Here is a 14,397-nt window from a genome sequence, read left to right as displayed (position 1 = left end):
AAAAAGTTGTATGTCCAAACTTCCACAAAACTACCTATAATATATGTTAAAAAAATTTAAAAAAAACAGTTAGGGTTTATGTGTCAATATATAATAATACATAGAAGCTCTGAAATCCTTTCTAGTGTTATAAAAACTATCTCTTTACAGCCAATGAATGATAAATAAAATGTAGCTCTGCCCTCATTCCACTAGACCAATGAGAATGCAAAGACTATTTACATATAAAAATCTATGAATTACGTGAAAATATTTGTTCAGTGTTAAGAGTATTTATTTCAACCATAGTGTAAGAACACATTATTAAGTTTTAGTATTATAAAAAAATCTTCGCCCAAAATGATTTCGTAATGAATAATGCATCTCAGTCGGCTATACAATATAACTGAGGGTAATTTAATTAAGATAATTTGAAAGAATATGAAAAAAAATTACGTTTACAAAAATTTCCAGTCAGTTACAAAGGAAAAATGAACTCAGATATTGCTCAATAAACAGCCTATTGACTGCGGGCAGAGGATATAAATTCAGAATATTTTAAAACTTGATTTTTAAATTTATTACAAGATTTAGTTTTGGTCAGTAAAATAGACTTTTTTTGTTTCGTATAAAACAACGCTTAAGATAGGTAATCTTACAATTAACAGCTTCCCCACTTCACGCGATCAAAGCGTCACTAGATCCTTGTTAGCGCTACTTTGAACGCAGGGCGTTGAAATAACACCAATAGTGGAAAATGGATCAGGAAACCGAAATAAAAAAAATATTTTATTCAAAAACGATAAACGGTTGTGTCATACGTGGTGTTTTTCTGTTGTATGACTTCGAACGCAGACACGTTGATTTAAATCTAATTACGCGTTTAAAATGATTAAAACTTGAACCGTATATTCGGTGAATATTTTGTCAGGTCTCAAACTCCTTTTTTTAGTAAATGGAAAATATATATTCATGTAAAATTAAAGCTATTTGTATATTTGTACATCTACATGAAAATAAATGTATCTGTACAAAATAGTGTTCGCAATAATACTGGGTTCGTATTCTTACCCGGTAATTTATCATTTGTGTTGGTCCAGTATCTCCAAAAATTAAAGTTATTTGTAAACCTTCCCTGAATAGCTATTCAGTATTGACTATGAACATTTATGAGCATAATAAAACAAAATATAGTCCAATTATTTAATATTAGAATATGTTTCATATGATTTTAGAATTGTATGTTTGAATGAAACATCAATTAGAATATAAAATTATGCGCCAATTTTTGTAAGAAATACTCAGTATTATATCGCAAATCGTATTTCATACATCAAAAAATTAATCATAGCCATTTTTCGTTTAAAGATACAATATAATTCTTGTAGTATTACAAACTAATTATTAGCAACTAGTTTCCTAAGGAATATTTTGTAAAAAAGTAAATAAAAACTTTTCCTGCGCAGATATTCAAAGAGCTCGTCTATCTATTTGTTGTTTCTGCATTAACAATTCGTATTAATGATTGACTTAGAAACAAAATATCTGTTCAAAATCAACTAGAACTCTCCAGAAATTACCAGACTGGCATAACCTAAACATAACGTGTTTTATCTATTTCCTCTAATCAAGCTTCAAAGTTAACTAGTTCTGCCTACTGTTTTTTTATGAAAAATTATATTTTTTATATCACTTTTAATACAACACTCGATAAGTTCGGAAAATACAATGATTTCCCCGCAGAGACAAAATAAACCTATTTTTTTTGTGTTACTACTCAATATCGCTCGCGCCTAAACCTCTCTTATACGGTTCAATTTTAAGTTTTTGCTAGATTCAGATTTTTTTGCAGAATTATTGCAAAGATTGCTTGTAAAGAAGTTACATCAGTTATGTTACCCAGCTTTGAAAACTTAGAAAATGGAATTCTTGTGAGGAATAATAAAACAATTATTCAAACATAAATTAGGATTATAATTATTTGCATGAATATTTACAGGTAGGAGAAAACTTGTAAATAATGACTATCTTGCTAAGAAATGGACAGATATAAACGCAATATATGTATCAAGTAAAACGTCCATGAATATTCCCCCGAAAACAAAAATAGTGAGAAAATTTATATATGACTTAGCAAGTAAATATGAATTAACGAACGATTAAATTTTAAACATATAAGAATTTATACATATATTATTACATTAAAATTAGAATTGGAAAATACACAAAATATTTTTGATTAATGAAATAAATGACAGTACTATACAATGTTATTTAGGTATGTGCAATTTTTTTAATATAAAATGTTTTACTAAAACTATTACAGATATTTTTTTGGTTGAGTTTTACGAATACTACACATAATATTTTTTTCCCATTGTACGGAAATGAAAGTACATTTTTACGTTTGATAATTATTTTTTTATCTCTTAAAAAATTATTTTATAATAAAGTTTTGTTTTATTCTAAGAACTAAATTTTTTCACATTCTATATATATATGTGATAAAATTTAAATAATTATAAAACTGTAGGTATATAAATATTTTCCGAGAAATTCATTATTTTTAATCAGATCTGAGGTCAAAAATTATATATTTCACGAGTTCTCAACACTTTTGATTTATTTTTAATTAAAAAAAATTATATTGTAGAATATTTCAAAGTGTTACTAAACTGTATATAGTCTTAATTATTTCTTGTTTAAACCTCAAAAAATATTTTTTAATCATTATCGTAGTTGCTGCAGTGATTTCATTTAAGTTATGCATGGTTTATGTTTATAGTTAGCGACTATAAGGAAAAAAATATTAATATCTCAAGTTAAAAATTAATATTAGATGTTAGAAACATATTTTTGCGTGTATTGTGACGAAATTCAATGTACAGACTTTAATATTCGATAAAGAAAATAAAGAAAACATTTATTTTCATATTGATGTAAGTATTTATCTCCAAGATAGTAACAATAAACAAATATAATTTTTGACTGTATAAATATATTTCGGTTATCCTGACTAAAATATTAATGTTATGTACCTTTGTTTTGTAGAAATCTGTGTCATAAGACGAAGACCAATTTTAACCTATGATTAACTATGACCACATCTTTATGTAAACGAAACGAATGTAGCTAAGCTTGTTTTAAAAATCCAAATAAATAAAACACATTTTTTATAATCGTACAAATTTAAATATTTACGTACAATTTTCCTTATTGTTTATATATAGTGATATTGTGTATTTTAAACTTAATAACGAAACGATTTTTAAATAAATAATTGTGTTAAAAAAATACCACAAATTCTTATAACAAAACCAATTATTCCTATTAAAAACGTTTGCGACGTTAACATGCATACCATAAATAACTAAAATTGCTACTTGTTGGTGTGTGCTTTATACGAAGCAAATTTTTATTTATTTTTACCTTTATCATAAGAATGTGTCTACGCTTAAATATTATGACTCCATCGTAAAAAATAAAACCTGAACTCCTAAAAATCTTTATTTAATACCAGCATTAAGATATTCGTTATTTTTTTCTCTAACAGCTGTTAATAATAAAGAATGCGCCTCCGTTCAGGTTATTAGGACTGACGCCTCTCATTAAAAATAAAACATAAAAATCTTGCTTTAATGAATTATAAATGTAACATGAGCTTCTAGAGAGATAGTGAAACGCAACAAGAATTGAAATTCCAGCAAAATTGTTTTTATTTGCGTTTTAATGTGCATCTTGCTTAAAATTGTTTGGTTAAACTCATTTTGAAAGGTATTTTTAACGATAATATTAATCATAAAATTACATTAATCTTTCGTAGTATCAAATACAATGAATTGCATGTGAATTCAGTCACACATTTTAATTTTGAGCATTTTAAGTTTCCAAAAATAATATTTAAGTTCTAAAAATAATTTAGTTTCAAATTTTTTTTTATTTTTTATTTTTTCGAATTATAGAGAACTGTGGGTTATTTTTAGTTTCAAACTAATTTATTAGTTATTTCACAGACAGTATTTTTTTTACTGATAAAATGTTGGATTATTTTGTTAAGAAATAATTTTGAAAATATATATTGCTACTAAACATTAAAATAATTAATCCACAAAACGCAAACTTTATTTAGTGTCTTCTCAGAATATACCATCAAACTAAGCATATGCGGAATTCTCAGATTAATAAAGGTATATTAATAAAAACCTGTAAAACCTAACCAAATAATTGACTTGAATAACGTGTGAACTCCTATTTTAAATTTCAAACTGTGGGCAACTCTTTAGAATACATTTTAAATTAAATAATTAGCATTAAATTAACAATGTGTTAAAGCTCGCTTAAAAACGAAGTTAAAATCAGTTCAACGATTTAACAACATTTCACGTCGAAACGGAACATTGTGAATTCCAGCACATTATAGGTTTGAGTTTGGGATATTTGCGATCAGTGCTAATCAAGGCAATCTTTAGCAAGGAAATAATATCAGAGAGAAAAGAAATCTATGGTAAATCTTTAAAAAGAAGATTATGCTTTAATACATATGCATCAGCTTTCAATTCTGAAAGCATCAGTTAGTTTTACTTCATCCGCTTATTAATTTTTCAAATTAAAAATTAAACAGAAATACAGATGTGCCTAACAATTACCTTAATTACACTAAGTGACTTTTTTTTACAAAGAACTTACTTTTTACAATAATTAGTGCTAAGCCTGGTAACGAACCATAATTATGTGAGTAGCTAAGTGTGTTACCACTTTGTAAAGCCACATAACAGAATCCATCACAATAAACGATTTAAATTATTAGTAATATAGGATATTGGTCGTCTGAATGATGTATTGTGATTAATATCATCTTACAAAAATAGCCAAATAAACCTTTATCGTGAACGAAATTAAAAAAAAAATGTTCTAAATGCATTGGGAAGCCTTTATTTCTACAGTATTCCATACGTTAATTTGTAGCAGTTGGAATGAAAAGTGGCATCATATGCAAAAAAAAAAACACCTGGAATGTATTAAATTCGTTTTTTAACGGTATTTTAAACCTAAGGTACTTATTATAACTGTGCTATGGCAATTACAGTTAAGTTTACGAGGTCCATTACTATTTCTAGGTAAATAATTTTTAAGTATTTACTTTGAAATCAAGTGGGAATTTTCAGTGCCGGCTTGACATTAAGTCTTTCACACACTGTGGTTCATTACGAACGTATAATTATACGCAATATAGAGTTCTGACAAATTTTTATTGATCTATTAACTGTCCCGTTACAAAATCCGACAAGTATGCTAAGAAAAATGGAATATTTGTGCAAAAACCATGAATATCAAGGATATTAAATAGAGCTAAAAGTTTGTTCAGCTCAGTTATTTATCTTTTCATAATATTTAATTGCAAGTTGTAATAAAGAAAATATTTTTTTTTATTTTAAATTAATTTTACTAAAAAAAAACTTTAAACAAAAAAATAAAAAACAACAAAAAAATTTAAAATTTAAACATTTTAGGTGCAACATTTTTTAAAAGTTAACCAAACATCTATTCAACAGTTATTTTTGTAACTGCTGGAAAAGAGATATTTTATATTCTTTTCATTTACAAATCGAGCAGTGAAAACAAACACATATTGGCAGTAAAATCATTTACCTTCAAAGTTTAATTTGTTGTCTCGAATTTTTCTGGTTCTGTCTTTCCATTTTTGGGAATTCTCTACTTAAGTGGGTAAAGTAAATTATGAACTTATTTTGTAAATTTTGTGACAAGATATTGAAACAGAGCTGTTGTCAGGCAGTCGTCCTAGATACGCCTTTGTATTTTCCGAATGAATTTATTTTAATATTCTATGTTAAAATATTGCTGTAATTGTTCGCCTTGTTAACTCGTGGTTCCGTTGCAAAGAGCTTCATCGGGCATGACCAGATAATCACTGTGGAACCCACACAATTCAAGTGGATGGTACGTGTGAAAAATTAAAAAATCTTTTGCGAGCTTAAGGCAAATTCTTTGTGCCTTATTTTACAAGCTACTTGTTCGATTTACAACTGCAATTTTAAGCTCTTGTATTTTCATCTCATCTTTCCTCGTAAAAATCGGTTCATAAAATTACGTAAAAAAAAATAAATTTATTTTTCAAACAAAACGCTGGAGAATTTAAGAAATCTAAAACAGCGTGGATTCATAAATTATCATGTTTCCATAATATCGTGTTCTGTTCATGATTTTAAATGAATTTTTTCAGAGTTTTGGTAAAACAAAGTGTTCTTTATTTATGAATGTTACAAAAAATTATAATTTTACGATAAATAATACATAAAAATTGTTAATTAAAAATTTGAAAAACACACAATTTCATGTTTTCAATACATGCTAGGACTGGAATAAAAGTTGGCATTCAAGTTCCTCAACATTATTAAATAACATTTATTTATGTGATAAAACCAGTTATAAAGTATCCAATATAATAAGATTACCGATTCGATATTGATTCAAATTAATTACCCAAAAATAAATTTTTATGTAAAATTTTGTAAGAAAATACTTATTTATCATGTCTTACATAATAGAAGAGTACGAACAAAAATTTTTGATAGTAATTTATTAAAATTAACGCGTTTATCAAAATAAAAAAGCGTTAATTTATTGTAGAAAATATTGTGAGTGGATGTATAATTTACAGAGCCTTATATAAAAAATTAAGCCATTATATGGTCATTTTATATGCTAAAGTGACGTGTATAGTTCCAAAACAGAGCTATGCTCTCCGGAACATTGTAAAAAAAAAAAAAAAATGTTTCAAGTAAACAAATGTGTTTTTTTTTTTTTGTGTTAAGCAATGATGTAAGAAAATTCTATAATTTCGTCTCAACGTGTTTTAAGAACTCTTGTGGATATCGCGAGTATAGTATGCATGTACTTATTAAGTAAAGTTTAACAAGGTATGGAAGAAACAAGACAATTGAAACTGAATTGCATGAAATATGCGATGCATATAATATGAAAATAATAAGTGAAATAAAAAAAAAAATATTTTTTTTTCTTCCAAAAAGCAAACGTTGATTACTGTTTACATCATACGTAGTATTTCTCGTGAGTTGAGATAGAACATATATATTTTTTGACAGGAAAAAAAATTAATACTGAAGATTACACACAAATTGCCTTTGAAACTGTTTATGTATGAATTTTAACTGGCAAACAGAAACCGATTAGTTATTTCAGCCCTTTATTTAAATACCTCAGCTAAGTTTTTGCGCATGGTTTTGTAGTTTTTTAAATTATTTTATTCCAGCGTATATTTCACAGTAAAAATTCTTTTACGGTTATTTCCAGAACAGACAACACGGAAATAATTATACGTTCTTTGATAATGGGCAGTAACCATTTAAAGTTATATAACTTTCATTCCGACTACTTTACCTACTCCCTTGTTCGTGACAATTTTCTTTAGCTACGCAACGCTAAACTTGTTAATATAATAAATGATTAAAAATCTTCATTTGAAAATATTTTGAATATTAAAATTTTTATTTGAAAGTGATTTAGGAATGTGAGTCCCAATAACTCTCTCACCAGAAACACACAGAGCTGTAAGTAGTGGCGGATGACGATGAACATGATTTTATTTCATGCACATTTAAAGCTTTGCGTAGCAGGGAGATGTCATGAGATTCAAACCATCAGAGCTTTTGGCGCGCTCTGTTAGAAGTTACAGTAAATTAGAGGATTTTTCAATGAAGGCTGCGCCTGAAACAAACGAAGTTTTCTTCACAATTTAAATAACTGGAACTTCGTAGAATCTACGTCGAACTACAAATTCCGAATTATGTTTTTTTCGGTATAAAAAGGGTAAACTCACAGGTGAAAGAAATAAGTGTGTTTGTGCATGAGTTTTAGCCGGTTCTTGTATGATTTCTATACACCAAGATTATTATGGTGGATTCGTGATAAAATGAAGTAAACTTTGCACTCATAGATTTACGAAGTTATTGACAAATTTACGAATATCTCTGGATAATTTATAACCATCGTTCTTTGTAATTTTAAGGTGAACATTTTTAACAGCGCAAGCGACCTGCCTTAAGAGCGATCGTCATCAGCTTCGTCCATTGACAGCTGATGGCGACGAAACTGCAGAAGTTAGTTAATGCTTTTAGAAGCATTCACAGAGATGGTACTGTGTTAATTTCTAAAGTCCTATTCATAACCATCTATCATATAAATAAACGGTGCCTGTGATAAACTCTTGTAAATTTATTATTGAAAAGTCACATATTTTATAGTTCCTATTTTATTTAAAGTTTGTCATAATGTGATTCCCAGTATTACTGACAGCTCTATTTTGCATGTGTTTTTTTATTTATTGAAAAAAAAAAAACACATCAACTAAATGTCCCTCATAAGAAAAGCGGTCTAGTCGATGACATAAAATTGTTGAAATTAGAAACCTAAAAGCAAAGTTCATTGCTGACTGCCAGATCTGGGCGTATCGCATAACTGCGCACTAACCTGTTCCCGTCCTTATTAATTGGTCTCACAGAAAATAGTTATTTTACAATAAAGAGACAGTCCCACGTGTTTGACGCAAGGAAAAACGCTAATGGATACACGGAAACACATATACTTTTTTAACTTCAAGCGAAATATACAAATATTTTAATGCATAACAATAATATAAATTAAAAAAAAAAAAAAACTCATACGAATCACCTACCTGCAGGAAGTATTTTGATAATTTGCTTGAAGGGCTTAAACTTGTACGTGCCAGTTTTATTAACATTCTTATTAAAAAGCAAACGTTGGCATTTGATTATGTTTTAGTTGTGAACAAGTTTGAAGATTTGAACCTTTTTTCAAGGAAGGAAAATACCAACATTTCAACGTAGAACAATTTATTGACCTAACTCGTGCGGACGTTGGTGTGATGTCAAGTTGACACAGTGCTCCCAGCTGTGGCTTGGCACCGACACCCCAGGAGACTGGCCGGTGAGGGAGGGGTTGCCGGTCACTCACCCCTGTCTGCCAGCCGCGGGAGGGGATGGTCGTGGACTTGCGGGGGAGGTATTAGTCGGCTGCCCTGCGCTCGCAGATCAAGTCCAACTGACCAAGAGCCCAGGAAAATGCGTCCAAGTAACCGCTTTTGGATGTATTTGCGGGCGCTTATTTACGTATTTTTAACATGTTAACGCTCCCATAAAAAAATTAAAATGTATAAACACATAAAGTAAAAAAAAATATTCAAAATGGTCTAAATATTTTGCAGCTTTGAACATAAGTGAAGCAACATTAATATCAAAAAATTAAATTATATAAACATTTTATTTAGAATTTTTTAATTTAATAAACGTTGTTCGATATTTTATAGAAGGTTAACTTTTTAAAAGGGCTGTGACATTTCTATTTTTAATTTATCTGCCAGAATAAGTTTGGAAATTTTTTTTCCCGTATTAATTCAACTAAGTCTATTTGTTGTTCAAGAACAATACATGTTGTGCGTTATCCGATATCGGCATAGTAGTTTAATGATGGCAAATGTGTATATTAGTTTTAAGTTTAACAAGTTTTTTATTTCATCAAAACATTGAGTTAAACAATGATAACAAATAACTAACAGTATGAGTATTATCTAGTACTCTCTCTACCCCCCCCCCCCCATTTCTTCCAACGCAATTATAATTATCTGTAAGATACAAAAATAAAGCTGTGAAAATGCAATTAATAATTTCGGTGAAAAATACCTTTGTATTATAACATATGACGTATATTCGAATTTTACATTTAGAACTATAAATCATTAAACAGAAAATAAATAACAAGATACCCACGGGTTAAGTTTAAAAAAAAAACAACGCAAATCATTTTTAAGAAAAATATATTTATATAAAATAACACTATATTTAAGATTACTACCTATTTCATAACACTTTAAAGACGATGTAAAATAAACGTTAATATCAACTTTATAGTTTTATATTGGATATATATTTATTATAGGGCAGAATCCTTTTGTATCAATTATTTTCAATATAAAACAATTTTCAAGCCAACGTTTCATCTTTTAAGTGTTTTATTTTTAACTTATAACCTAACAAATACTATACTATATTATTTGCTTATAGCAACTTGATTTGTTTTGGGGCCACAGTGACAATCTAAGTGTTCTAAACGGCAGCTTACAAAAAAAAATAAGAATCACAAATTTTGGATCGAATATTAAATTCTGGTTTATAAAAATGTAATTAACGTTGGAATCTCTAGCATGGTTTTCTTCAGATCTGTTACATTTTAAATTAGGTGAACCGCATTGAATTCCTATATTTTTCATAACACAACTGTTAACAATTCTATAATAAAGTTTCCAAATAAATAAAGTGTAATTATGTGGTCAGAACTAAGCAATCTATTAACAAGTTATCATTCTAATCGTCCACGAAGATGACGTACTTATAATATGACGTAAAACGATACCGATAATATACTGTCGTAAAAGTTTACTATCTTTAAGATTACGATCTTCACCGAGTAGTAAACATGAAAATGAAAATTTTATGTGGATTTAGAGCTTTAACTGTAATATTACATCTTTCTCCATTCAAAATGTATATAATTAGTTACATGTGCGGCTTACAACTATTACAGCTCAGATCATTAAAATAGGTACTTATAGTATGGATGTCTTGTATCAAATAATAAAAATGATATAATTATAGTCTTCATTTTAGAAGGTCACTCTTATCTGGGAAACAAAATAAAACGTTTACGAAGTTTAATTTTATATATTTGCATGTCGCAACAAATTAAACCAAATAAAAACATTTTGCTAAACTTTCAAGGAAATACTAAAATACACGCGTGAATATTATCAGCCTCAAAACAAATTTTTTGTATTTTTTATTAAGTTATTGGAACGGAATATAATACCTTGTCGTTTGTTTTGCTCTATGATCCAAGCGACTGATTTTTCTCAGGCTGTACGCTACGTGAAATGAACACCACTAAGATCCTTAGCTTGGTAATCAGCGCGCCAAAACGAATTGAACTTACGTTTGAGAAAACAAAGTTCCTTGTGTTGATTTAAATGTATCACTTTTATACTCTAGGTCTTCGTTTTTACAGGTCAAAGTCACAAATGAGTATTCAATTGTTTATTGAATTGTATTGTACAGTTAAATCCACGGTCATTTGCTAAGGGAAAGAAACCAAACTATTGTTTAACAACTTGTGGGATAGACCAATATATACATATAACGCGTGAATAATTTTTATAGTATACGACTACGTCCTCGGGGAGAAGTTTTACGGACGGCCACCAAGTTAAATCAGATATTTTTTTTTCGATTGAGAGGAATTTTTTTACAAAAAAAATGTATATATGTATTTATAAATAAAGATATATCCAACTTGGCACAAAATTTGCTAACATTTTTGGCGATCACAAAATTTTCGCGTCTTGGTTTCTATACCTTCATTGAAGTCTCCACGTGATGTATTGGAGTGTTATTGTAGTTTCGGAGAATGCGAAGCTTAGTATGTAAACACAATTTATTCAACGCTTTTGGGAGCCTAGCGTCGAATAGATGTGTGCATATATGAAATATAAATTAAGTTTAAAAAAACATATAATTGTTATTAGTATTTACCTTAGAGTTGCGTAGAGATATCGACGGTGATAGCTCCGCTAGAACCTCCTCCGATTTCTTGAAGAGCAGCTCGTCGCGTACCGAAGGCACATCGTCTTTGACACCAGGCGCGGCGGAGCGGTGACAGGTGGAAAGGGGTGGGGGGTAGGGCGCGAAGGAGTCCTTCCTGCGGCGGGCCGCGAACCTCCGAGGGCTCCTGAGGGACCGATCACCGGCACAAGCAACACCACCACTTCCCGATGGAGTCTCCACGGTTCGCCGGCGGCGGGCAGGCACGCGCGCGCGCGCGGAATGTCGTGTACTTCCCGACGCGGTCTCCGCGGCAGCGCGCGGCCCGGGGTGCTGGAAGCGAATGGAGCGGCGAGGAGATGCGGCCACCCAGCGCCGGGACTCCTCATGGCTCGAGGAGTGGAGGGGCGGCGAGGAGGCGGTGCCCGTGGAGCCCTCCCCTTCCCCCCACTCCTACTCCCCTCCCCGTGGGGCAGCGTGTCTTACCTGGGCGCGCTGGGGTGCTGTATCGGCGGCTCGGCCTCGCCTCTCTCTCTCTCTCTCTCTCTCTCTCTCTCTCTCTCTCTCTCTTTATCGCTCTCTGTCTCTCGAGGATTTTTCGCGGTCGCAAGAATCTTTGCACCGTCAACAACTTTTCTTCCTTCCTTGACTACTGCATAAATGTTTTGTTTACACCGAAACTTTTCGTCCACTTTCGCAGAAGCTGTATCTTTTAACGAACCTCCTGGTGCTCACAACAATGTATCTTAATTTAAATGTACCATAATTATCTTTTAACTACTTCTCAAACGTGCGTTAGAATGACGGTTGAAAATAATTTTATCATTAGAAAGCAAACCAATTACAAATTACGATTTAGGTGCTTAGTTAAAAAAAAAAAAATTAACTTCACCATGTTATACAGTTATTACTATAGTATACAGATTTATTGTTTAGTATTAAATTTTTTTTTCAGACGATGAGATAAGCGTTTTCGTGTGCATGCATAATATTTTGGTACCTAACAGCAAGGGTAAAACAGATGTATAAAAGAGACTTCAATGAAGGATAAAGACACAAACTCACTGTCCGCAGCATTTAAAGAACGTCTAATATGAACATTTTTCCAGTGGTTTTGTATTATTACTAAAAAAATAACATTAAAATGAGTGGCTTTTTTAAAAGATTAAATAAGCTTGATATTTTTGTAAAAATACATGAAGCCATTTTTATTTTAATAGTTAATCGCTTAGATTTTTCTCTCGTATTTATACGTTCAACTCAGTGCACATTTTGCAAAGTTCATACGCGTAGAAACGGGAATTTTTAAAGAATTAAATGTTTCCATCTAAAAAAGAGGATGGTATGCGCGGTGCGTAGTTTATGGATCGTACCCGTCCGCTGGACAGGCTGGAGAAGCTAGTTCCCGCGGCCGTCAACAGATGGCAGGAGGTTGTCGCTGGCGGCAGGTTGCTGGCGGGAACCACAGATGAGGCCGTGCAGCGACTCAAAAGCTGGTTTCTCAGCCATAACATCACTCATATGGCATGTTCATTACGAAGATTTCACGACAACGGATTGTACATTCAACGAACAGGCTAAGGCTTATGAAATAAATTGCTCAAAGATTAAAATTTACTATATTAATTTTTATGCATCTTTTTATTACAACTGGTTTCCCGTTGCCTTTAATATAGCACATTAAATCAACTTTTATTACTAAAATTAAATCATTTTAATAACAATTCATTAAATTAAATTCCTCCATTGCTTTCCAATTTCTAAAAATCTTGTAGCTAAAGGTTTTTATAATGTTATACATAAGATTTTTCTAAACACTAGGCAGTAACGATAAAATAATAGCTACATTAAATAGCTAATTTAAGAAACACACTATTCCATTTAAAGAGACTGGAAATATTTGCGGTATCAGTAATGGATGTATTATTAGCTTGTAGTCGGTGTATGTTCTGAAGTTGAAGTCAACTGGTTTGCAATTGGATAGCTATATAAATGTTTATATGCTATAAGTTTAAAACTTGAAATAAACTTGCTAGGAAGAAATGTAAAAACTCAAAACTTTAGTGGGTAATGTTAAAGAAATATGATAACAACATGCCTGCAAGGAATTAGCATAAAAATTCACTAAAACAAAAATATATATATTGCTATCCATATAGGAAAAATAAGAGGGGGGGGGGGGGGGTCAGTTCTAATTTCGATTTCAATTATTAACGTGGTTTCAATGACCTCTATGATAGACTCCAAGATCCTCTATATATCGTGACAACTGTTAACTGGGCATGCTTATGATACGATACTCCTTTTGTTGAGAGAACTTTCACTAGCTCAGAGTTCTTCAAGTAAACTGTGGACAAATCACTGAAGCAGTATTTAGATTCTAATTATTACGAAATGAGTCCGCGAAATTTTTCCTGTCTCATTCCATAAACAGTAAAGTAGCGCAGCCTTTAAAGTAACTTTTCTTCACTGTATTTAGGTGTCCTGAGATAAGTATGTAATCAAATAACCTCTAAAGTTACTTAATCAGTATACAATTATTTAATTAAGTTATTAACTCTTTACGTGTTCACATTGTACCTTAGCGAGGTGAAAACTTCTACAAAGTTCATCAGAATGCGTTAGTTGTAAAAAAAACCTCTCTTTTTACCGTTTGGTTTTTAAGCTGCGAATGTTAAAAATAAACTCACAGAAATGTTGTTTTCAGTATCAAGCCACGTACTCACTCTCACACACGAGGTAGGTTTATTTTTAATATTTACCTTATTTA

General features: G+C 30.6%; 1 protein-coding gene across 1 annotated transcript in view; it reads right to left on the bottom strand.

Moving 5' to 3' along the window:
* Positions 1–11,922, bottom strand: part of LOC134534518 (knirps-related protein-like) — a 122,317-nt gene extending 110,395 nt beyond the window's left edge. Inside the window, exon 1 of the mRNA XM_063372997.1 lies at positions 11,619–11,922. The gene's annotated coding sequence lies outside the window, so the exon portion shown is untranslated. The remainder of the gene's footprint in view (positions 1–11,618) is intronic.
* Positions 11,923–14,397: the final 2,475 nt, after the last annotated feature.

Source organism: Bacillus rossius, chromosome 7, assembly GCF_032445375.1.
Source record: "Bacillus rossius redtenbacheri isolate Brsri chromosome 7, Brsri_v3, whole genome shotgun sequence".
In the NCBI taxonomy this organism is placed as follows: Eukaryota; Metazoa; Arthropoda; class Insecta; order Phasmatodea; family Bacillidae; genus Bacillus; species Bacillus rossius.
The sequence above is the reverse complement of the archived record's forward strand: the minus strand, read 5'-3'. Positions and strand labels throughout refer to the sequence as shown.